Source organism: Ranitomeya variabilis, chromosome 2, assembly GCF_051348905.1.
Source record: "Ranitomeya variabilis isolate aRanVar5 chromosome 2, aRanVar5.hap1, whole genome shotgun sequence".
Classification (NCBI taxonomy): Eukaryota; Metazoa; Chordata; class Amphibia; order Anura; family Dendrobatidae; genus Ranitomeya; species Ranitomeya variabilis.
Window position 1 is genome coordinate 571,805,720 of NC_135233.1, and position 27,004 is coordinate 571,832,723.

Genomic DNA, 27,004 nt, shown 5'->3' on the forward strand with positions numbered 1-27,004 from the left:
AGTCAATGGGAGTAGAAATTACTGAATATGTTCGGAACCTCAAACATACATTCGGCATGAAAAGGGTTCGAATGTGGCACGAATATGGCAAATTCAGATTCGGTGACCAAATCTGAACAAATTCGCTCAACTCTACTATTGATACAATTTCTATGAAAATCTACATGAAGACATGGTCCAAAAACACACAAGAGCCCTGTCCACTATAACTCACAATCTATGGAGTACAGAAGATCAATAGTTGTAATACGCTAAAACATGGTGCAATTGATCCCAAGAAAGTAAGTTTCATAAAAGTTACATGACGAAAGCTTTGGATGGATTGAAATGTGTCAAGTTGTGTTGAATAAAGGATCAAAAGAAAAACCTATGCGAGTGCCGAAACCTTCTTGATCTTATATTATCAAAAAAGTTATATGACTTTTCAGCTCTGCGTCCTTTGATAATCTGTCTATTGTCTATGCACTATATGTTCAACGGGTGTAAATAAATCTCCAATGTTTCCACTAGGAATGATAGAAACAATAGAAGGATGCAAGGAGCATATGAGACCTGGTAAATGTCTTTTTATTTCTCCTGAAATTCAGTAGCTCTCCTCCCACCGCCCCACCAACACACTAAGAAATCTTCAAAGGCCAAACTTGAAGTATCTGGTTACTGAGCCAATTCTCTTTTTAACCTGGAATAACAGTTTTGTGACCCTTAATGATCACACATTATGTGGCCAGATTACCCAATCAACGAGCACTTAATAACAAAGACCAATAATTAAGCTCCTTTTGAAATGGCAACAGAGGGCCGGCAGTCAGGATGTTTTGACACCAAAGGGTCATGCGGAGAAAGTTCCTCAAGTGAATGGGACAGAGAGCAGTAACAAACTATCAATCTGTATAATGCCGCAGTCCGGGCACAATGGAGTGACCTTTGAATCCACCCGTTAAATGGTTCACAATAATTTTTAACCTTTGCGCCGTTTGTTAAAGCTGCAGGTGTAAGGCTCTTGGTACCAAATCGAGCGGTGGTAAATGTGTAGGATGCTGTATAGCAATGTGTTATGGGATGCAGGGGCAGTGTGAATGGATCAATAGGATGGCCCTGTACAGAGAAAATCACTGGATGTGTGTAAAAAGCCTCCGCTTTCAGCACCGGGACAATGGAGCCGTCAGTAATGTGACATAATGCAACAATGAGAAGGAGTGCTATGCTGAATATCATTCATCCCAGGGGGCCTGGGCACATTAGGGCCCTGCTGAAACGGTATGAAGGACGCTACAAGGATCTGTGAAGAATGTCTTTTTAGTATATAAGTACACTTATAGAGACAAATAAATAGCTTTTTGTTTTGTGAGTGACAGAAGTTACGGGACCTTTGTGAAGGTCGGGAATTCAAGTAACCAATTCAATTGCTCTTTTAAATAGAATAGAAAACAATCGCTTTTTGCCTTTTTGATGGTTGTGTTGACAAAATATATCATAACTAGCTTTAATTTTCATAAGTATATTGAAAACGAAATAAAAATATTTATTGATATCCCTATAAATGTGATATATTGCTAGATATTGATTCCTTGTTCACAAAGAGATATTAAAAAAATACCACATAAAGGTCTATACTTTGATATGAGCAGATCTTTTGAAATCTGAATTTGCCAGCTTTGCCGAATTTCCCCAAAAGGTTTGATAAGCGTCAAATACAGTTTTATAAATTTCAATGCTGGAAAGTTTGTAATTACTAAGAAAATACACATTGGGGAGGAGAGAGAAAGAGAACCCTGCTGACCATAAGAGCTTACACTCTACAGGAGAGAGAAGACCCCACTGACCATAAGAGCTTACACTCTACAGGAGAGAGAAGACCCCACTGACCATAAGAGCTTACACACACTACAGGAGAGAGAGAGGACCCCGCTGACCATAAGAGCTTACACTCTACAGGAGAGAGAGAGAGGACCCCACTGACGATAAGAGCTTACACTCTAGAGGAGAGAGAGGACCCTGCTGATCATAAGAGCTTACACTCTACAGGAGAGAAGACCCCGCTGATTATAAGAACTTACAATCTAAAGGAGAAAGAGAGGACTGCTGATCATAAGGGCTTACACTCTCCAGAAGAGAGAGAAGAGCTCATTAACCCTAAGAGCTTACACTCTACAGGAAAGAGAAAGAACCCTGCTGATCATAATATTTTATACTGTACAGGAGAAAGAAAGGACCCCACTGACCATAAGAACTTACACTCTACAAGAGAAAGAGAGAATATGTCTGACTTAGCATCCCAATACCATCTGGTTTAAAAGGCCTAAGTGTGAATGAGAGGATTTTTGAGTTCACTTACTCCTTCTCCTCCTTGTTAGGGTTGGTGGATTGGGCTAAATAAAATAAATAATAAAGCGCAATCGCAACCTGGGGTCCTCCGTGCAGAGATGTTAAACTGCTACTAGAGAACAATGACGGAACACACGGCAAGCAATTACTTGTATACACTTGGTAAAACACCACATAGTGTGAACAGCACATAAATTGAACTCGCATACAGAAAAGAAAGAGATGCTCTGCAACTGAGTAGTGCCACTCACACACAGAAACAAAAGAGATGCTCTGCAACTGCGCTGTGTCACTCGCACACAAAAATGAAAGAGATGCTCTGAAACTGAGCTGTGTCACTCGCACACAAAAATGAAAGAGATGCTCTGCAACTGAGCTGTGTCACTGGCAAACAGAAACAAAAGAGATGCTCTGCAACTGAGCTGTGTCACTCGCACACAGAAACCAATAAACAGAGAAACATCCAGATAATTGTCGGTGCTTCCATCACAAGATTCTCATGGAAATCAAATATAATCATTTATTTAGGAGTTACATGTGTGTAAGCTCTTATGGTCAGTGGGGTCTTCTCTCTCTCTCTTTCTCCCTTTCTCTCCTGCAGAGTGTAAAGTCTTATGGTTAGCAGGATCACCTCTCTCTTACCCCTTTCCCACACATGTATTTTCTGACCATTTACAAGCTTTCCACTATGGACATTTGCAAAAATTTATTCTCAGCGTATCAAACCTTCTGGGAAAATTCGGCGAAGCCAGCAAATTTGAATTTCAAAAGATCCACTCATATCTAGATACAGTTCTTTTAGTAATATTGTCTTAATATTTTTTTGTGCAAATGGATCCACATCTAGCAATATATCATATCGATATGGAATCTAAATAAATAATTATATGTGGTTTATCAGTATTTTACTGAACTGAGTTGTTTAAAATGGTCCCAGATATATTTTTGCACCTCTCTCAGATTAACTTTCTACCTTTTTAAAGTCTTGTTATTACCAAGCGGTCACTGGAGTTCCAATAATTTTAGCTGCCCATAACTACTAAAGGCTTATGCTACTTATACCCCATTGCACAGAAAACCCTAGCCAAAATACTCTGTTTATTCTATAGTCTACCTTTGTTGATGAGTATACGTTAGACGTAGGTGAAAACTGACTAAACGGGACAAGTGTTAACCTGAAGGTCCAATATAACTATGATATTCTTTTGTATATGTTATATAGCTCAACTATGGACTTTTGAAGCAGTTACTCTTAATATGCAATGAATGCCTAAGAGATATTGCTGGCCTCACTGCCCCAAAGGGTTGTGTCATAAGTCATTTGTATGCTTGTGTAGGTTTACACATTTTTTGACTTTTTAGATCTTTTGACAAGAATGTGAAGCTTCTGAATTTATTAGCTATTCATACGTCATACATGACTTTAACTCTTTTGGGAAAAATTTTAAAAGGGTTTTCTTACAGATGTCATTTATCATCTATCAAAAGGTGACAACTATCTGATCATTGGGAGTTTGGGCCACATTATCACTAGATTGAATGTGCTGTAATTAGCTTTTCTAGACAGATTACTAAGCTATGAATGAAGAAGTGCATGTGTGACTATGCCACTCCATTGAGTTACAGCCATAACTAATTGGCTGCATGCCCACAAACAGTAATACTAGCGTTCTGGATGCAGCATATTTTGGCTATGTCCAAAACTCTGTGTTGTGCGGTATAAGCATAGTGAATGGGATTAATAGAAATTCCATACCCACTGTGCTTCTTTTTTACATTGCATAAAATCACTTGTGGTGCCGTTTTCACAGCATGTCAATTTTTCTTGTGGGAATGCTCAGTTTTTTGTGCGTAATTTCTCCACAGACTTGCATTAGTTGCAGAACATCTGCAGCTAAAAAAACCCACGTTAACACAGTTGTTTTTAGCCTGGTTCAACCTAATATATAATTTAAAAAATGATGTGGGCCCCCCTCTATTTTTGATAACCAGCCAAGGTAAAGCAGACAGCTGTGGGCTTATATTATCAGGCTGGGAAGGTCCATGGTTATTGGACTCTTCACAGCCAAAAAACACAAGACTGCAGCCAACCCAGAAGCTTTCCCAATTGCCCTGGTGCGGTGTCAGTTTGGGTACTGGTTTCTGGGGTTGATGACATCTGTGATTTGTAAAAAAATCATGGCTGACATCAAGCACTGGGGTCTATATGACACCCCAATTCCAACCTGTTATTAAAAAATTAAAACACACACAGAAAAAATAATCTATATTTGAATAAACCGTCACACTATTCCTTGTTCACCAATTTATTGAAAAAAAATCCCATGCAGGTCCAAAATAATCCAATGAATCTGAAGTAGTCCAGAAAATGATACGTGAAAAACATAAAAAGACAGAAATAAAAACAACAGACAGTCCCTTGTTCACCAATTTATTACCCAAAATGTTCCCACAAACTCCGCCGTAGTCCACGTACCCCGAATGTTGTTTCGGTGACTGTGAATAGCTGTAGAGTTCCTGCTATTCACAGGCATTGGGTAGTGACTACAATGCTCATCAGAGAAGCTTAGTCTTGCTGTGCTCAGTAGGATCCAGCGACGCTGACGATCATTGTCATCACTTGTCGGCGCCAGTGAATAGCAGTCACTCTACTGCTATTCACAGACATAGGAGACATCAGGGAACGTGGACTACGGCAAAGCTTTGTGGAAACATTTTGGTTACTTAATTGATGAGTGAGGGAGTGTCTATTGCTTTTTTTCTGTCTTTTTATATTTTTCAGGTATCGTTTTCTGGACTACTTGGATTGGTTGGATTACTTTGGAACTGCGTGTAATATGATGCACCAATTCTAAGGTGGCTGTGGGCTTATATTTTTAGGATGAGAAGGTCCCAATAACCACGGACCTTCGCAGCCTGATACTATAAGTCCAAAGCTGTCTGCTTTACCTTGGTTGGTTAACAAAAAATAGGTGGTACCACGCATCATGTCTTTCATTTATTTATTTGGTTTATACAGTGCCTACAAGTAGTATTCAACCCCCTGCAGATTTAGCAGGTTTAATAAGATGCAAATAAGTTAGAGCCTTCAAACTTCAAACAAGAGCAGGATTTATTAACAGATGCATAAATCTTACAAACCAAAAAGTTTTGTTGCTCAGTTAAATTTTTATAAATTTTAAACATAAAAGTGTGGGTCAATTATTATTCAACCCCTAGGTTTAATATTTTGTGGAATAACCTTTGTTTGCAATTACAGCTAATAATTGTCTTTTATAAGACCTGATCAGGCCGGCACAGGTCTCTGGAGTTATCTTGGCCCACTCCTCCATGCAGATCTTCTCCAAGTTATCTAGGTTCTTTGGGTGTCTCATGTGGACTTTAATCTTGAGCTCCTTCCACAAGTTTTCAATTGGGTTAAAGTCAGGGGACTGACTAGGCCACTGCAACACCTTGATTTTTTGCCTCTTGAACCAGGCCTTGGTTTTCTTGGCTGTGTGCTTTGGGTCGTTGTCTTGTTGGAAGATGAAATGATGACCCATCTTATGATCCTTGATGGAGGAGCGGAGGTTCTTGGCCAAAATCTCCAGGTAGGCCGTGCTATCCATCTTCCCATGGATGCGGACCAGATGGCCAGGCCCCTTGGCTGAGAAACAACCCCACAGCATGATGCTGCCACCACCATGCTTGACTGTAGGGATGGTATTCTTGGGGTCGTATGCAGTGCCATCCAGTATCCAAACGTCACGTGTGTGGTTGGCACCAAAGATCTCGATCTTGGTCTCATCAGACCAGAGAACCTTGAACCAGTCAGTCTCAGAGTCCTCCAAGTGATCATGAGCAAACTGTAGATGAGCCTTGACATGACGCTTTGAAAGTAAAGGTACCTTACAGGCTCGTCTGGAACAGAGACCATTGCGGTGGAGTACGTTACTTATGGTATTGACTGAAACCAATGTCCCCACTGCCATGAGATCTTCCTGGAGCTCCTTCCTTGTTGTCCTTGGGTTAGCCTTGACTCTTCGGACAAGCCTGGCCTCGGCACGGGAGGAAACTTTCAAAGGCTGTCCAGGCCGTGGAAGGCTAACAGTAGTTCCATAAGCCTTCCACTTCCGGATGATGCTCCCAACAGTGGAGACAGGTAGGCCCAACTCCTTGGAAAGGGTTTTGTACCCCTTGCCAGCCTTGTGACCCTCCACGATCTTGTCTCTGATGGCCTTGGAATGCTCCTTTGTCTTTCCCATGTTGACCATGTTTGAGTGCTGTTCACAAGTTTGGGGAGGGTCTTAAATAGTCAGAAAAGGCTGGAAAAAGAGATAATTAATCCAAACTTGTGAAGCTCATTGTTCTTTGTGCCTGAACTACTTCTTAATACTTTAGGGGAACCAAACAGAATTCTGGTGGGTTGAGGGGTTGAATAATAAATGACCCTCTGAAAAAACTTTTCCCAATTTAAAAAAAAAATAAACAAAGAAATAACATTCTTTTTTGCTGCAGTGCATTTCACACTTCCAGGCTGATCTACAGTCCAAATGTCACAATGCCAAGTTAATTCCAAATGTGTAAACCTGCTAAATCTGCAGGGGGTTGAATACTACTTGTAGGCACTGTACATGTACAGTAAATTACACAGGCAAAGCACTGATTATATATCTCATGTATATCTATTTAAATTTTGAGTGAAACGCCTCCCTGATGGTATTACATGATGGATAAGTATCTGCTTGAATTTCTCAGTATTGAGAACATCTTTGCAGCATTTTTATCACATTTGTCTAAAACTTTTAGACAGTACTGTAAATCCAACATACATACACAAATACCCTCTGTTGTAATGTAGCTTGCTTCCATAGCAAATATTTAGCAGACTCGAAAAGCCATTGTTAGGGTTGGCGGAACGCACCAAATCAATGTAATAGTAACAATAAAGTGTGTTCGCAACCCAGGGTCCACCTTGCAGAGATGGTAACTGCTGCTTGGTAATGGCGGACATTATATGGCGGAATTACACCGAACACACACGGGTTAACCGTCACCCGGTGTGTTCTGCAGTGAGCTCTGTTACTTTGCAGAACTGCTGAATATATTTAGTGCACAGAGTGCGCCCGGCGTCAAACTGGCGAATGCCTCTAACCGACGCTATCTAGCAGATTTAGCACACAGAGTGCGTGCGGCATCACACTGGCAAACAACGCTAACAGATGCTATCAAATCGTGTACTGTACCACTATTAGGCGCTGTCCCTTGCTCCAAACACCCAGACTCATTCACAGCACGAGGGTAGGGGTTGATTAGGAGCTGGCACCAGAGACAAGCACGATGCACACACACCACGATTTTTGGTTATACTAGTGCACGGCCGTGCGATCCTTTTATGGCTGCAGTCTTCCGGGACCTTGATAACGGACCAATCCGAGCTGCTTTAGGACCTGGGCATGTGACCTCCAACCACCATTGAGTGGTTGTCTCACGGGCATGCTCAGAAAGCCAAAAGCAGGACTTAGTACCAGGAGCATCTGCTCACCGCTGGCTAATGCTGGTTGCTATAGCTGGACCTGAAAAGGCAGCAGCAACCAGACACACAGCATTAGACTGAGCAAGACGCTGGGACCGACATCTCTGTTGTGCAGGATCTTCTGCGGCTGGGAAAGAATGAGAGACCGCAAAAGACATGGCTGGAGATTCCCCCTGTACAGTGATGGGATCTCGATGCCTAACAGCCATCATACACATTAGGAAAAAGACCTCCAAACTTGCTGATTTTGGTGGGATCGGCCAATCATCAAATATTTATGTAGCCTCCTGATTGTCAACTGACAGATTATGTTGTAAATCAATTACCTAATGCTTTTAATTGGCAGAGAGATCAGCCACTGCTACAGACAAGCATTCGATACCTGTCAGCTGAACGATGTTTCAACAGGCGGCTTAAGGCACATGGGTCCTTTACACATGCATGTACAATGTATTTTTAGTATACAAGTCTTCTTTATCTTTTTTTGTTTTCCAATTTAAGTGGGAAACCCAAGATTTATTACCTCTATTAGCAGAATAACAGGCTGCATATTAAGCTGGCAAATAAAGTTGTCACAAACAAAACACAGTAGTAGGAGAAAGAATAGAAATATGGGTAAAGAATTGTTTAGACTTCAAAGGGTGGCCTGAAAGGAAATTTATTTTAATCGTTAATCTCTATTTAATGTCATAATCAAATATTTTTTTCTAATGTACTTTAATTAAAAAGTCCCTATCGTTCCCTCACCAATCTAGCTGCTTTACTTGTATTTTTCATAACTTCGTTTTGATGTTGCTTTGTTTGAGAATTCCAGTGCATGCTGGGATACTCAAATGAGTCGTCATCAGGGGCAGAGGTTGCAGTCACTGCTGCATCCTCTGCCCCTTCCCTGAAAAGAAGCGTCATCAGTTATGTCCTTTTCAGGGTCTGGCTAGTGTCTGCTGCACTGAGCATGCATCAGTTGTCAATTTCAACGAATACTCAGTATGATCTTGTGACTGTGAACTATTGTTCTCAAACTCTTACATTGCTCACTGACAGTGCACTCTATTGCTGGCTCATCACTTCTGATCAGAGCTAGGGAGTGCACTGTTACTGTGCACTCTGACTAATATCCCCATCACTGCACAAGACCATCAGAGACTATCACTTGGACATTTCATGGTGTCACTATTAAAACAGTAGGTGTCAGGACTCTGAACATTTTGATTACCTTTTGTGCATTACTGCCCTTTTCCAAGATGGCGTCTTTGGTCTCATGTGCACCATGTCTTCCTGCTATATAACTCCACCCCAGCCTTCAGTCTGTGCTAGAGTATTCTGCCTTGCATCCAGCTCCTGACCTCTGATTACTCCCTGGCTATGCACCTGCTCCTGTGAACCTGTGTGGTGATCCTGCAACTCAGCTCTGAGTTCCTGCTGCATACACCAGTTCCAGTAATCCTCCTTCAACTGCTGCTCGTGTTTGCTTCCATCTGCATTTGCTAGACATGTAAGCTGTTTCTGCTCTGCAAGAACCTGAGACTATTAACCAGACCTCCCTGGTTGAGCTAAGATATTATTTGAACTGCCTTATAAGCATATCTATCTGTGTTTGGACTACCAAGGACTTATTCGTGTCAAGTATCCTCAAGAATAATTGTGCTTCATAGACTTTCTGCGTGATTGCATTTTCCTCTGAAGTTTCCTATAGACTGCTAAGCTGTGTTTATTATTTGCACCAAGTGTTGTGGACTTGAGTTTCTCTCTGCACATGATTGAATCATCGTGTGATAATATAGACTTTACCACTTATAAAACTGTGTCCTGTAGTTGTCTTGTTCCATGCAAAGAGTCTCCTGAGTTATCCCTTATAATCATTACAGAAGGGTACCGTTACCTGGAATCATGGGGGCTTAACCTTGTAATATTGGTGCTCTTTTGATCCATGTCGCTCACTACTGCTGGTTCGCTCATGCTGCAGTGGTGAGTGGTGCATGGCACCCCACCTTACAGGTTGGGGACCCAATGAGAGTTTCTCCATGGCACTGAACTTCATACCATTTGATCAGAATGTTAAACTAAGAAACTCTTACTTAATTTTGCATGTTTTTGCTTAGTCGTAATGATCAATGTATATGTTTTGGAGTCCTTTTTATAAAACTATGGTGTACTATTAAAGGGAATCTATCAGTAGGTGTTTGCTGTTTAATCTGAGAGCAGCATGATGTAGGTGCAGAAATCCAATGATGTGTCACTTACTGGGATGCTTGGTACGGTTTAGATAGAATCACTGTTTTCTCTGCTGTGGATGTAGCAGTGATCAGAATGCTGAGCTGTCTATAACCCCACTGATTGGTAGCTTCCTGTGTACACTGTGCATTGTCAGCAAACTGCCAATCAGTGGTGGGGTGGGGTTACACAGATTAGCTGGGCTGTCTGGCACATGGTACTTAGTCCTGTATTGGTGATCTCCTGCTGATAAAACACTGATTGTATTGAAACTACAGCACACAGCCTAAGAAGTGATACATCATTGGAATCAGGGTATCTTGTTCTATATTATGCTGCTCTCTGATTAAATAGCAAATACTTTCTTATAGATTCTCTTTAAAACAGTGAATGACCGTTTTTCATTAATTTAATATGTATGCCTAGCTTTTGTCATGGTTGTAACTTGGAGCAAGACCACCACGTAAAAAAAATGTTCAGAGCTTGTCTTATTCATTTAAACATTCACATTCAGATATTAGTCTTCTATTTAGTGTGGACACCATCAGGGGTGCAGCAATTGGGTCATGGAAATGACCCAAACACCCCTATAAATAAGTCATGTCAGGTGATGGACCCTGCTGCCGATTGTGCTACGTGCTCGTGAAAATAGAGTACTTCATTCATCGTAAAATAACTATATACAGTGTAAAATAGTCATAAAAATATAGTATACATAAAAACCTCACAATTTAGGAAAAATGTATATGGTTGACTAAGTCGAGCTGACATAGCTTAAAGCGGGGTCTTTCAGTTAATATTAGACTGAACTTTGAAACCTTAGGAAAAATGAGTCCACATACGCTGGAAGGAAAGCAACAGGATATCTTCCGATTTATATTAAGATGAGTTTATATTTAAATTCTCTCTTCATTCCTTGGGAATAACACAAATAATTACAGCAAACTGACTGCTGCCTGTAACCTGTCATGAATAGGACATTACGTTCCTTAGAAAAATTGTGCCTGCAGAGTCTCGCAACACAATGTCGCCTTCTAATCTCATCGTAGAAATTGGCGACCACGGAGGGGTCAGAAGCTCTTAAAGATTCTCAGTAAGACAATTCTAATCTAAACGAATCCGCCGCTACGTCCCTAACGCTGCTAATCTTAATTGAATCAATCTTTTGGCGTCTCCTGACAATGAAAGATTGCAGGAACCTGGGAGGCCTTCCTTACACAAGTCTACCCGAAGAAGCAAAGAAAAAAAAAAAGGAAAAGGGTTCCTCTGCAATAATTAATTTCTGCATTTTAGCCATTCTTCACTGTCGGCTGTGTTAGACCCCATCCAAACTGTCTCATCCACCCTCTCTCTCTAATCAGGTCTGAGTGTTTGTCCTTATATCTTCGCGCCTTCACAAGTGTCTTCAGGGTGAAGTAATTTTGCTAAAACTACCTTAATACAACAGCCTATTAATCAAAATGTACGGGCCACTTTTTGTTTATTAATGTTCCTTACTGACAAGTTACTGACCCGGTGTATGATAGAATTAAGTAAAAAAATGTGTGTCATGTACCGGGAGACGTTCTTCTTCCAAGTAAATGGTTCCTCCATTGTTTGCTCTTTAATATGTAAGTTGTATTGATCGAGATCATCGTTTGGGATTACATTGTACGTCCATTATAAAAAGAAAAGCATAAATTGAAAATCTGGAAATTTGGAAACCCATATGAATGTGTTCTGGAAATTTTGTAGGAAGTAATATCGGTGATGGATATAGGACACATTGGTTGGCTGGTAATGAGAACTTTTATTACATAATAAATAAACTTAATTTTGTGCTTCGCTCTTCATGCATTTCCTATTGGGACATATATGTACAATGGGTGTAAATAAGGTGGTAGTTGTTCAGGAGACCAGACGTGGTTCCAACCATCCACTTAGATACATGGTGATGGCATGTACAGTTTTGTTCAAAATAATAGCAGTGTGTTCTAAAACATGAGTTAATCACAAAATCTTTATACTAGTTTTTATTTCCAGCATTAGGAACATTGCACACTGTTTTCTAATTCAAAACATGAAGAGAAATGTAGATAATTTTTAACGACTTTACAGAAAAGAACAAAAAATTAACATTGGGCTGTTCTAAAAAATAGCAGGGTCTACATTTGTTTTTATAAACTCACAGTATGTACTTTTTTGTGGATTTAGCATTTCTGTGAATCACTAACCTAATATTTAGTTATTACTCACAGTTTTTTAGATGCTTCTCATCTATGTTGCATGGAGTCAACCAACTTCTGGCCGCTATGATCTGTTATTCCAGCCCAGGATGCTTGGACTATATCCCACAATTTTTTGCCATTTGTTGACTTTGACTCAGAAATGGCATTTTTGATATCACCCAACAAGTGTTCTATCGGATTAAGGTCCGGAGATTGGGCTGGCCACTCCATAACCTCAATTTTGTTGGACTGGAACCAAGATTTTGCTTGTTTACTGGTGCTTTTAGGGTTGTTGTCTTGTTGAAAGACCCATTTCTAGGGCATATCTTCTTCAGCGAAAGGGAACATGACCTCTTCAAGAATTTTAATATATGCATACTGGTCCATGATTCCTGGTATGCGGTAAATAGGTCCGGCCCCATAGTAAGAGAAACATGCCTACATCATGATGCTTGCACCACCATGCTTCACTGTATTCAGAGTGTACTGTCGATTCAAGGCAGAGTTGGGGGGTCATCTGACGAACTGTCTGCGGCCCTTGGACCCAAAAAGAACAATTTTACTTTTGTCGGTCCACAAAATGTTTCTCCATTTCTCTTTAGGCCAGTTGATGGGCTTTTTGGCAAATTGTATCCGCTTCAGTACATGTCTTTTTTTTAACAGTGGGGCTTTGCGGGGACTTCTTGCTAAGAGATTAGCGTCACACAGGTGTCTTCTAACTGTCACAGTACTCACAGGTAACTTGAGACTGTCTTTGATCATCCTGGAGCCGATCATTGGCTGAGCCTTTGCCATTCTGGCTATTCTTCCATCCATTCAAATGGTAGTCTTCCGCTTTCTTCCACGTCTCTCCGGTTTGGCTTTCCATTTTAAGGCATTGGAGATCATTTTGGCTTTACAGTCAATCATTGTCTGCATTTCTTTATGAGCTTTACCCTCTCCTATCGACTTTTTAATCAAAGTATGCTGTTCTTCTGAACAATATCTTGAACATCCCATGCTTCTCAGGCTTTCATGGAGAAATGTATGTACAACATGTCCTGGCTTCACTCTTAAATAAGGGCCACTGGATTCACACCTGATTCTTCCCAGAATGATTGACCACACTAATTGATCTCCACACTGCTATTATTTTGAACACACCCTTTCAATTAATTATTCTAATACACAGACTCAGAACCCTGCAGATCATGAATGCGGAGTCTGGTGGTTTTCTAAGAATCTACTACACCAACTGGAAAATTGTTAGACATGTGGTAATATAATTGATACCAAAAGAGTGATTAATCTGGATAGTTATATTGGACTGCTATTATTTTGAACACTACTGTAGGACGATGGCTCAGATTGCAAATTGTGAGAGAGTCACGGTGCGCTGAGCCCCTGGTCGTGCCAATGGTGCTTTGAAGCTCCTACATTTGCATACAGTATATATTTATATAAACCACAAAATCTATACAATATGTATGATTTTACAGGGGATAAGTCCCCTACATACCTGTTTTAAGTGTTTATATTAATGCCCTGGGGTGACTGATTGTCTTTAAGGCTTGGAAACTGAATTGAAACAATAATATATATTTATATATATACAGTACAGACCAAAAGTTTGGACACACCTTCTCATTTAAACATTTTTCTGTATTTTCATGACTATGAAAATTGTACATTCACACTGAAGGCATCAAAACTATGAATTAACACATGTGTTACACACATGAATTATATACTTAACAAAAAAGTGTGAAACAACTAAAATTATGTCTTATATTCAAGGTTCTTCAAAGTAGCCACCTTTTGCTTTGATGACTGCTTTGCACACTCTTGGCATTCTCTTGATGAGCTTCAAGAGGTAGTCACCGAGAATGGTTTTCACTTCACAGGTGTGCCCTGTCAGGTTTAATAAGTGGGATTTCTTGCCGTAAAAATGGGTTTGAGACCATCAGTTGTGTTGTGCAGAAGTCTGGTGGATACACAGCTGATAGTCCTACTGAATAGACTGCTAGAATTTACATTATGGCAAGAAAAAAGAGTGACCATCATTACTTTAAGAAATGAAGGACAGTCAGTCCGAAAAATTGGGCAAACTTTGAAAGTGTCCCCAAGTGCAGTGGCAAAAACCATCAAGCGCTACAAAGAAACTGGTTCACATGAGGACCAAGTTTATCCGAGTCACCAGCCTCAGAAATCGCAGGTTAACAGCAGCTCAGATTAGAGACCAGGTCAATGCCACACAGAGTTCTAGCAGCAGACACATCTCTGCAACAACTGCTAAGAGGAGACTTTGTGCAGCAGGCCTTCATGGTAAAATAGCTGCTGGGAAACTACTGCTAAGGACAGGCAACAAGCAGAAGAGACTTGTTTGGGCTAAAGAACACAAGGAATGGACATTAGACCAGTGGAAATCTGTGCTTTGGTCTGATGAGTCCAAATTTGAGATCTTTGTTTCCAACCACCGTGTCTTTGTCCGACACAGAAAAGGTGAACGGATGGACTCTACATGCCTGGTTCCCACCATGAAGCATGGAGGAGGAGGTGTGATGGTGTAGGGGTGCTTTGCTGGTGACACTGTTGGGGATTTATTCAAAATTGAAGGCATACTGAACCAGCATGGCTACCACAGCATCTTGCAGCGGCATGCTATTCCATCCGGTTTGCGTTTAGTTGGACCATCATTTATTTTTCAACAGGACAATGACCCAAAACACACCTCCAGGCTGTGTAAGGGCTATTTGACCAAGAAGGAGAGTGATGGGGTGCTACGCCAGATGACCTGGCCTCCACAGTCACCAGACTTAAACCCAATCGAGATGGTTTGCGGTGAGCTGGACCGCAGAGTGAAGGCAAAAGGGCCAACAAGTTCTAAGCATCTCTGGGAACTCCTTCAAGATTGTTGGAAAACCATTCCCAGTGACTACCTCTTGAAGCTCATCAAGAGAATGCCAAGAGTGTGCAAAGCAGTCATCAAAGCAAAAGGTGGCTACTTTGAAGAACCTAGAATATGAGACATATTTTCAGTTGTTTCACACTGCTTGTTAGTGATGTTTTAACCAAAAATGTACTCAAAAACATATAAACATCCCCAAAAAACAATCAGTATGGCATGGAAACTATACTTTATTATTATTATAGCGCCATTTATTCCATGGCACTTTACATGTGAGGAGGGGTATATGGAATGCCCGCCAGGGCTGTAGGGTACTCAATACCAGGTTCGGTACTTAAAGGGTTGTATCATGGTGGCGGTGACCCAGTCCATGGCCCTGGGCACCCATGTTAAAGGGAAAGTCTTTAAAGGGATTTGTAAAATAATAAATGTCCGTGACGCTACCTGTGGTATTCGGTCAGGGGTGACCAACACTGCTTAAAGGAGTTCACTGGGGTGATGTTATGGCAGCAGGGATGGAATGGCTTCCCACAGGTGAAGCTGGGTCCCCAGGGCTCCGGGTGTAGTAGGGACAGGTGGTAGGTGATGTAAAAAAAAATGGAAGATGCAGGGTTGCAGTCTCTTTACCTTTTTACTGTATTATTCAGGCAGCCACAGTCCAGGGTATCGGATCACAGATGCTGGTGTTGTCTGGCTGGCTTGGAAACATCTCAGGAATCCCCCTAGCCAGGTGGAGTTGGATGCCTTACTTCTAGCGATGTGTTGTTGTAGTCCTTTGCTGCCTTGGGCCTCACACAAGGTCCTCATGCTCTCTCTCTGTCCCCCTTTAGGTAGTACACTAACCCATACAACAGGTAACTCGAGCCTTTTTACAGGATCTCTATCATGACCCGGGCTCTATCTGTTACTGTGTCCTTGGGTGTTAATGGTGGACAGGTAGCTTGAAATCAGCTGTCCACTGGTTTCTGCCATGGGGCATGAAGTTACCCCCACAACCTCGGTCTTCCAGCTACCAGTATATGCGCTCAGCGTGGAGGACGTTCAGACACAACTTCTCTCTCCAGCTCTTCACTTCGCCTTTGCTCCTTCCAGTCTCTTTACAAGATGCTCTGCTCTCTTTTTCCTTCCAAGGAGCTGCAGAATCACTAGTCTGCATGGCCCCAGCTTTCCTTTCTCACTCCTCGCTCTCCTCTCACCAACTGTCTAACTCTCCCCAACTGCCTAGCAACAGACTCCTCCTCCTGACCAGAGAGAGCAGCTCCCCTGACGTTGGGTGTAGAGCTCCCCCTTCTGGCCTGGAGTCAGAATGGTGCTGTATGTGCTGAATAACTGTTAAAGGGATCCTTCCACACTTCCAAGCATGACAGCACTCTCCCTGTGAGGAAAGCAATGCGGCTGTAACAACCGGTTACCTGGGGTGTTACATATACATAATAAAAAACAATAATCTTAATCAATGCAAGTCATAACTGGCAGATGAGGAGAGAGGACCCTGCCCTCGAGGGCTCACAATCTACAAGGGATGGGTGAGAATAGAGTAGGCGAGGGTAGAGCTGGTCATGCAGCGGTTTGGTCGATTGGTGGTTACTGCAGGTTGTAGGCTTGTCGGAAGAGGTAGGTCTTCAGGTTCTTTTTGAAGGTTTCCACGATAAGCGAGAGTCTGATGTGTTGGGGTAGAGTTCCATACTTGACCAATAATAAGGGAAAAGTCTCACAAATATGTTAAAGTCGTGTTCTCATTGCAGGGGGAGAGACATGGAATCTCTTCATAAAGCCGAATATGGAAATATTCTCCGCAATTCCTTTGTTTCTCCAATAAACAATGGTTCTAATGGAGAATATATGCTTTACATAAAGGCACTCAATGGATCGAGCCATTCTGTTTTCTGTTTCATTCCTAAATAAATTCTGTCTTCTTTCCTAGGCTTCAGTCCATGTTTGAAGTACTTAATTAATTCTGTGTTTTTCAGGGATAGAACTCTAACTATTATGGTCTATGGGGCTGTTCACATGGCTAGTATTTTTTATCGACCGAATGTCCGTAAAACAGGATATGACATTCAAGTCTATGAAAAACTTTTTACCTAGTTGCATCCTTGTTGCATCCTAGTCCTGCTATTATAATTATTATTGTTATTATTATGTTATCTGGAAATATTTTGAAAGAAAGTTTTAATAATAATAATAATAATAATACATTGTGTTATCTGGAAATGTTTTGGAAGAAAATAATAATAATACTAATAAATGGTAATATCTGGAAATATTTAGAAAGAAAATGGAAATAAAAATATAATACTAAAATGAATAATAATAATTACTACTAACAACTACTACTACTGCTACTGTTAATAATAATTACATTATTATTATTATTATTTGGATTTTTTTTAACTAAAATGGAAATAAAAATCACAATATTAATAAACACTTCTACTACTAATACTACTAATAATAAAAATCGTATTACCTTGAAATATTTTGAATGAAAGTTAAAATAAAAATCTATAATAATAATAAATACTACTACTAGTAATACTATTACTACTACTACTAATTAGTAATAGTAATAATAATAATAATACAATCATTATTATTATCTAGATAGATTTTGAAAGAATATGTAAGTAATAATAATAATAATAATAATATTAATAAATACTACTACCACTACTAATAATAACATCAATAATAAAATTGTATTATCTGGAGGAAATATTTTAAAAGAAAATGGAAATAATAATAATAATAATAATAATAATAATAATAATAATAATAATAATAATATCAATAAATACTATCACTACTGCTACTACTAATATGAATAATAATGTAATTATTATTATCTGGAAATATTTTGAAAGAAAATGGTAATAATAATAATAAAAATAATCTATAACTACTATAATTGCAGAATGTCAGGAATATTTTTTTTTTTCATTTGGATTATATTTGCATACATTGAGCACAATATGTCTCATGACCTGGAAGTGGATTTCTGACCTAAATCTGTTTTTTAAATATTAACATTTCTTTAATTAGACCTTATTTTCTAGTTCATTTCTTCTGACGTTAAAAGGATAAAATATGAAATACTAAAAAATACAAAAACCTATTTGCTAGAACTGCTGCACGCTGTGGCGCGGTGTCCGCCGGTGCCCTGCCATCCACCTATTACACAGGCGATTAATGTATTCATTAGAAGATTATCTTTTCATGGCACCGGCAGAGGCACGTCCACATTTAAACATTATATTTTAGACTGCCTCGCACCGCCCCGAGTCTCGTTGTGTCCTAGATGTAAGATAAATCTATTTAACATCTTAACATGATGGTCGTCAGCTTGCATCTACGTGCTGTGATAATTTTTCCTTCATTAAAATGCATAAGTTCTCTGTACTCAATCAGCCCAGGATGTAAGCTAATACCCCAGAGCCACATTCATTCATTATGCATGTACATTATCCTTACAATTATTGATAATGCTTTTCATAATAGTTATTTTACATACATTAACTTTTGCAGTTTTATTAGGGGCTAAAGATACCTTTATGATTTCGGAATATATTGCTGAATTATAAATGAATTCTCCGAGGATTCGGGCTGATTCTTTTCCCTCACTCTTAGTAGAAAGGCTCTGTGTCAGATGCAATGGTACACATCATTTCTTTCTTTTTATAAGTAGAACAAGAGCCGGTTTTATCCTCCGGATTTATGATTAGTCGGATATGTTACTTGTGCCGGGATTAGGCATGCAAACAAAATTCTAATGCGTTAAAGTAATACTCACTGGAAAAAATGACAGATTTACATATCATTGTTCCTTAGTGGGGTTTCTTAAGACATATTCAGATTTTTTTAATGCCAAAAAGAAAATTAAGAAACATCCAATCCAGTACATAATTATTTATTTCCAGCTGCTTACATAGTCCAACATATGTCATAGTATTATACAGGGGTTGTAATCACTCTCTGTCGCCAATGAGGCTCAAAAACTAAATTATCCTCAAAAACGCAAATCTCTAAAGTCTGTTTTCAAGGCGCCGATTAAGTAGTGTGAGGGGTTGACTCAGCTGCTTTCAGAAGTAGACACAGGAACACTTCTTGTGGTAAACCACCTGCTGGTTTATTATGGAACCGCATAAACCATAGCAGGGTTCAGCAAAGTAAATGTGGCCTTACTGGCATAATGGCAAAACAAAAGATATAGCAAAGCCCATATATCTGAGGGGTTCGCCTGCTCAGATGACCATGTGTCTTCAGTTCCACCTGGAGCCACGTCTGGAGTCTCTCCTCTCCAAACCACAACAGTGGCTGTACATTTAACATTCCAGCCACACCGATTAGGTGGAGATATGGCGTGTAGGCGTCCCATCCATCTCTTACCTACTCACCTACAAACCCGTCCCATAACATGGCTGATTAACTCCTTCAGCACATAGCATGCTGGAGAGAAACTTATAGGTTTATAGATCACAGAAGAAAGCAATCTTCGTGACACATAGCTCCCCTCATATACCGTGCCAGTGACCCTGTCACAGTAGCTACAGTTTAACACCCTATTCAGCCAATAGAGGACATCTGTCCTCTGTTGGGTGGTTTTCTCTTTACCTATAAAGGAAAGCACCACCAAGGAATATACATTATTTTAACATGGTGGCCAATGAATAATGTATGTTATGTTAACGGTATGCATTGGAAAATACTCCAGTCTAGGGGGCACTTTGGAACTTGAAGTGGAGGTAGAGACTATCATAGGCCAGACCAGGTTTAATGGGAATAAGCTATACAATTTAGCTCTTTTCCAGGATAGAAAAATGTAAAAGAAACAATGCAAGCATATATACTGTTGTAAAAGCCATCACACCGCGACAAAAAATACCCCAATCATGATGTTCGAGTGTTTAGTAAGTATCCTATGTTATCAGACATCCCATTACTAACCCAGTAATAAAAAACACACATACAAAAAATTAAATAAACACTCCTTCACACTTTACCTGATTCACTACTTTATTAAAACAAAATCCCACACATGCCCCACCTAGTCCACTGAATCCTTTGTAGTTCATCAAATCCAATGTAGTCCAGCGAATGGAAACCTGAAAAGAACATACACGGAACACACATAGAAATAAAACAATGACACAGTCTCTTGTTCACCACTTTATTAAAAAAAATAAAAATTCCCATTCATGTCTAGTGTAGTCCACCAAATCCAACGTACAAAGGCTACGGTGCATCATTCTGACCCTCCATAGGCTTTGCAACCAGCCAATTCTGGAACCCAGTGACTCTGAAGACTGGTGATATCAATAACTCAGTGATGTCACCTCTCTTTAAGGTTGCCGAATCTCACGCATCGCAGTGTGATCCAAAAGTTGCTGTTTGCAAAGCCTATAGAGCGTCAGAATGAGGCTCCATAGGCTTTGTTCATTAAATTCGCAAGGACTACATCGGACCTGAGTGAAAACTTTTTTTAACCTTGTTGATATTTTTCAGCAATTTTGGTTCTTAAGTCCCCATACAGTTCTCTTTCCTCTTTCTATTCTCCATGCTTAGTGTGGCACACAGACACAAAATGTAAATAGTGAGTCAACTTCTCCCCTTTTTATCTGGTTTAAGGTGTGATTTTCATAGTTGCATAGATTGAAATAAAAATAAGGCCCATCAAGTTCAACCTTACTCCACCAATAGCACATTATATCACTAATTAAACTATAACCCCAATGTTATGTGTATGAAGGAAATCATCCGGCCCTTTTTTAATAGCTGTCTTAGAGTCTGCCATTACTACCTCTTGTGGTCGGCATTCAATAGTCTGACTGCTCTAACGATAAAGAACCCTTTCCTGTTTAGCTACCAGAATCGCCTTTTTTCCACCCGTAATGAGTGTCCCCTGGTCCTCAGTACAGTCTTTGGAAAGAATAAGTCATGTGCCAGTGTTCTGTACTGACCACACATGTATTTATACATGTAAATGAGATCTCCTCTGAGGCGTCTTTTTTTCTAAGCTAAACAAGCCCATCCTTTCAAACCTCTCATCGTATGACAGGCCTTCCATCCCATGTAATAATCTAGTTGCTTGTCTTTGAACTGATTCTAATTTCTGAATATCCCTTTTTAAAATGTGGACCCCAAAACTGGATCCCATATTCTAGATGTGGCCTCACCAGTGATTTATAAAGGGGTTGGGATCGTGGGATTTTATCTCTCTTTTTATACATCCTAAAATCTTGCTTGCTTTTGCAGCTGCTGCTTGATAATGAGTACTTACTTGTAACCAGAATACCCAAGTCCTTCTCCTGTTCTGTAGTCCCGAGTATACTCCCATTTAATGTATATGAACCAATAGGATTACTCCATCCTAGGTACATTACTTTACATTTATCTACATTAATCTAATTTGCCAAGTGTTTGCCCATTCAGTCATCGTGTCCAGATCGTTTTGCAATATTGTAAAGATAAGGTCAGATTTTAGTATCCTACATAGTTTGATGTCGTCAGCAAAGACTGATACTTTACTCTCAATCCCATCCACAAGGTCATTAATAAAGAGGTTAAAAAGAATTGGTCCTAGCACAGATACCTGCAGTACCACATTGCTGACTTAAATAACGTTCCATTTATGTTGACTCTTTGTTTTTTGTCATTTTGCTAACTCCTTACCCAGCTGCATACAGTTTCACCTATTGCTTGCTTCTTTAGCTTCAGTATAAGGCTGTTATGTGGTACAGTATGTATCACATGCCTACAGTATAATATTGACCACACCTGTTTCTTGTCACAGGTGACTTTGAATGAGAATTACGTGCTTGAAACAAAGTTGTTCACGCACAATTTTGGAAAGGTGTCAACAATTTTGTGCAGTCCGTTTTGGAGGTTTTGTGTGAAATTATGTCCAATTTGACTTTTTTCTCTGCTTTTTGTGTTGTCCCAATACACGCAAATAAAAAACAAATTTGTAATTGCAACACTTTTCTGTGAAAATACTTAATTTTCTGGAACAATATATATATGTATATACATTACAGACCAAAAGTTTGGATACACCTTCTCATTTAAAGATTTTTCTGTATTTTCATGACTATGAAAATTGTACATTCACACCGAAGGCATCAAAACTATGAATTAACACATGTGGAATTATATACTTAACAAAAAAGTGTGAAACAACTGAAATTATGTCTCATATTCTAGGTTCTTCAAAGTAGCCACCTTTTGCTTTGATGACTCATTTGCACACTCTTGGCATTCTCTTGATGAGCTTCAAGAGGTAGTCACCGGGAATGGTCTTCCAACAATCTTGAAGGAGTTCCCAGAGATGCTTAGCACTTGTTGGCCCTTTTGACTTCACTCTGCGGTCCAGCTCACCCCAAACCATCTCGATTGGGTTTAAGTCTGGTGACTGTGGATGGCAGGTCATCTGGCGTAGCACCCCATCACTCTCCTTCTTGGTCAAATAGCCCTTACACAGCCTGGAAGTGCATTTGGGGTCTTTGTCCTGTTGAAAAATAAATGATGGTCCAACTAAACGCAAACCGGATGGAATAGCATGCCGCTGCAAGATGCTGTGGTAGCCATGCTGGTTCAGTATGCCTTCAATTTTGAATAAATCCCCAACAGTGTAACCAGCAAAGCACCCCCACACCATCACACATCCTCCTCCATGCTTCACAGTGGGAACCAGGCATGTAGAGTCCATCCGTTCACCTTTTCTGCATCGCACAAAGACACGGTGGTTGGAACCAAAGATCTCAAATTTGGACTCATCAGACCAAAGCACAGATTTCCACCGGTCTAATGTCCATTCCTTGTGTTCTTTAGCCCAAAAAAGTCTCTTCTGCCTGTTGCCTGTCCTAATCAGTGGTTTCCTAGTAGCTATTTTACCATGAAGGCCTGCTGCACAAAGTCTCCTCTTAACAGTTGTTGCAGAGATGTGTTTGCTGCTAGAACTCTGTGTGGCATTGACCTGGTCTCTAATCTGAGCTGCTGTTAACCTGCGATTTCTGAGGCTGGTGACTTGGATAAACTTATCCTCAGAAGCAGAGGTGACTCTTAGTCTTCCTTTCCTGGGGCGCTCCTCATGTGAACCAGTTGCTTTGTAGCGCTTGATGGTTTTTGCCACTGCACTTGGGGACACACAAAGTTTGCCCAATCTTTCGGACTGACTGACCTTTGTTTCTTAAAGTAATGATGGTCACTCGTTTTTCTTTACTTAGCTGCTTTTTTCTTGCCATAATACAAATTGTAACAGTCTATTCAGTAGGACTATCAGCTGTGTATCCACCAGACTTCTGCACAACACCATTCCCGATGAAAACCTCTTGAAGCTCATCAAGAGAATGCCAAGAGTGTGCAAAGCAGTCATCAAAGCAAAAGGTGGCAACTTTAAAGAACCTAGAATTTAAGACATAATTTCAGTTGTTAAACACTTTTTTGTAAAGTATACAATTTATGTGTGTAACAAATGTGTTAATTCACAGTTTTGATGCCTTCAGTGTAAATGTACAATTTTCATAGTCACAAAAATGCAGAAAAATCTTTAAATGAGAAGGTGTGTCTGTGTCCAAACTTTTGGTCTGTACTGTATATATATATATATATATATATATATATATATATATATATATATATACAGTATATATATTGTAGGGATTCTGTTGTGAACTGTGTTTCTGGGCTCCCTCTGGTGGTCACTAACAGTATTGTGTTAGGTATGTCTTGTTGCAGGCCTGAGCTCCAGCTGTGTTGTTAAGCAGCAGGTGTTTCCTATTTGAGTCTCCTCTGGACTCAGTCTCTTGCCTGGCATCGTTGTATCCAGACCTATTTGGTCTCCTCCGGATTCCTTTCAGTCTGCCTCATGCAAGAAAAGCTAAGTCTGTTTTGTACAATTTGGATCGTTTGCATTATTCAGTGTGTTTGTCCAGCTTGCTTTACATTTGATTTTTGACTCGCTGGAAGCTCTAGGGGGCTGATATTCTCCCTCCACACCGTCAGTCGGTGTGGGGGTTCTTGAATGTTCAGCGTGGATGTTTTGTAGGGTTTTCTGCTAACCGCATAGTCCACTATCTATTTTCTGCTATCTAGACTATTGGGCCTCACTTTGCTGAATCTAGTTCATCTCTACGTTTGTGTTTTCCTCTTGCCTCACCGTTATTATTTGTTGGGGGCTTTCTATATCTTTGGGGTTCAATTTCTCTGGAGGCAAGCGAGGTCTTATTTTTCCCCTCTAGGGGTAGTCAGTTCTCCGGCTGGCTCGAGACGTCTAGAACCAACGTAGGCACGTTCACCGGCTACTTTTAGTTGTTTGTGTCAGGATCAGGTATGCGGTTAGCCCAGTTTCCACCTCCCTAGAGCAGTATTTACATTTTTGCTATCTTGCCGGAATATCAGAGATCCTCTGCCATTGGGATCATAACAGGATTCTCTCGCTCAGGTGCATAGGAGGAAACAGGAGGCACATTCTCTTCAGCGTTCATGTAGGTTTATTCGCTCCATAAACCAGCAATACAAAGGAAAACAGCCCGTACATCAGGCCGACATAGCAGTAAAGTCCATACAAGAGCTCTGCTCTTCTCAGGCCTGACGGCACACAGGCTGCGCAATGTCCAGCACTCAGGCTCTAACTGAAGCCACAGACTCCTGTCTGTAGTGTCCCGCCTGGACACAGGGATCTCTGTCCACGCTGACGGATTCCCAAACACTCACTAGCATGTGCCAAACACACCTCCATTATGTAGCCTGAAACCACACCCAGGTACCTGTCACATGATTAGACATGTGGTTCTGACATCACCACAGGTACTGAAACAAACATAGATAGGCATGGTTATGCCCCTTACCCAGGGGTGAAGTATATGGGTAGCCAGACCCTCCCATCTCTCATAGCTACCCGTAACCCGGACCCAAATATACTACACAATTCCTTATTACTTTATGAGCATTACAGAAAACACTCCCTGGTCACATCACAGCGACAAGCCTTCTCTGTGATATATACCTCCCATCGATTAGACACCCTTTAGCCATGCTACATACCTCCCCCCTCTGCCTAAAGCCATGGGCTTGGCACTTGTCCTTAACCGACTAGAGACCCCTCTCAGTCGTCCCTGACAGTCAAACCGTCTGTCTAAGTCAGGGCCTGTTATTGAACCCTTGTCACCTCGTCTGCTACAGGATCTCCTGCTGAGGTCACTTAACCCTGAGCTAACTGAGGCACCACTGCTTCTACCTGTTTCATCAGGCCACCTTCTCCCATGGTCTTTATTGCCTGAAGAGCAGTTCTTCCCTGTATCTCTATATCCTCTGTTAGCTTGGGGATTTCGAATCTTTAGAGAACCTCTTCGTCTCTCTATACCGCAAGTTGAAGGTGGTGGCAATCTGTTTGCCAATTCCCGCAGCTCTATATTGACCTGCTCCCTCTCACGTCTTAGCTGCTCAACTTCTATTAGGTAACTCATGCGATACCCCAGGAGCATCCGGATATTTTCAAGACTCTCCATGGATCCGACAACAAGGAACGGAGCCATCTTATCTTCACCCACGACCTGGGCCTCGTCATCACCCAGAACCCTCAGTCTCTTCACACCGGACCTATTCACAATCTCCTGCATCACTCGGCCAAGCCTCCCGATGACTTTTCCCACCAAATTTCTGGGTACCAGAATGATGTCTTCCACCAAGCCAAGCCGATTTTGAGCTTCTCTCGCTAGCTCCAGACGTCGAGCGGCTTCCTCATTCTTCAACGTGATCATTTGTTTTGTGCGGAGGCATTGTAGATGCATCTCTCTCAGGACAGCCACCCGCTTCACTGTGACTTCTCTAGACGAAAGTATGACCAGTTGATGAGTCTCAGGCGCCCAGTGCACACTACACGCCTCCACTGCTTTTCTGAAGGCCTCATGCACACCTTCACCGGTACAGGCTTCTTGCACCTCTTCGGGTACATCAATCACGGTCTTGAAGAGCGGGGTCTCTCTCTCTTCATAGACAGACGGCTCCCTTTTTGCCTCTGACCTTTCCACCAAGACGTCTGTCACGACCGGGTGACTGTCTTGTTCCACTTTTAGCACAAACTCTTCCTCAGTCTTGTCTTCTGCTTTAGCCTTCGCCAAGATGGGCATTGGCAACTCCTCTGCCAGGCAGCGACGCTCCACCTCTCTCTGGAAAAGCTCCTGCTGATGCTTTTCTTGAGCCACTCTGAGCACGTCCATATCTTTCAATATGGCCCTATTCATGGTTTGACACGCTGATAGGTGACCTCTGAGCTCAGAGACTTCCTTCTCCAGCTTATCCACTCTGTGCTCAATCGCCAGTCTCAGGACCCTTTCTTGCTCGACTGTCTCTTTAAGCAGCTCTATCTCATGGTCCTGCTCTCTTTTGGCTAGCACATGTCGCACCACCAGTTCTTTAATTAAACTTTCAGACGGGGTCTCTTGCCCACCCACACTCTGCCTCTTCAGAGTTCCACCTGTTTCTGCATCCACCTCTATGGACTCTCCTGGGCTCTTGGTAACTTCAGAGTTCTCCAACTCTTCAGCATCAGATACTCTGGAGCCTTCATACTGAGCCACTTCACCCTTTCTGGGCATTGCAGATATGGGACTACCACAGGTCTGTTCTAACCCCAGCCCGTCACTAACTACCTCAGTGCTAGGGTTTGTCAGAGATAAAGTGACCTCCTCATCAAGGACAATAACGTTATCTGCACCTGACCCTGTCTCTTCCTCATCATCTTTCTTCTCAGAGGGTGTAACCTGTCCCGCCTTTTTCTGTCCCCCGCGACGAGAGGAAGATCTGTGATTTTTACTCGGCTCCTCCTTACTGCACACTTTTTCCTTTGCGCTCAAGTCATAG

The 27,004-nt window shown here is 41.0% G+C and overlaps 1 long non-coding RNA gene across 1 annotated transcript in view; it reads right to left on the reverse strand.

Moving 5' to 3' along the window:
• LOC143809730 (uncharacterized) overlaps positions 1-16,317 on the reverse strand; it is a 139,445-nt gene extending 123,128 nt beyond the window's left edge. The window contains exon 1 of the long non-coding RNA XR_013222420.1: positions 15,773-16,317. This is a non-coding gene — a long non-coding RNA (uncharacterized LOC143809730). The remainder of the gene's footprint in view (positions 1-15,772) is intronic.
• Between the last annotated feature and the right edge of the window lie 10,687 nt (positions 16,318-27,004).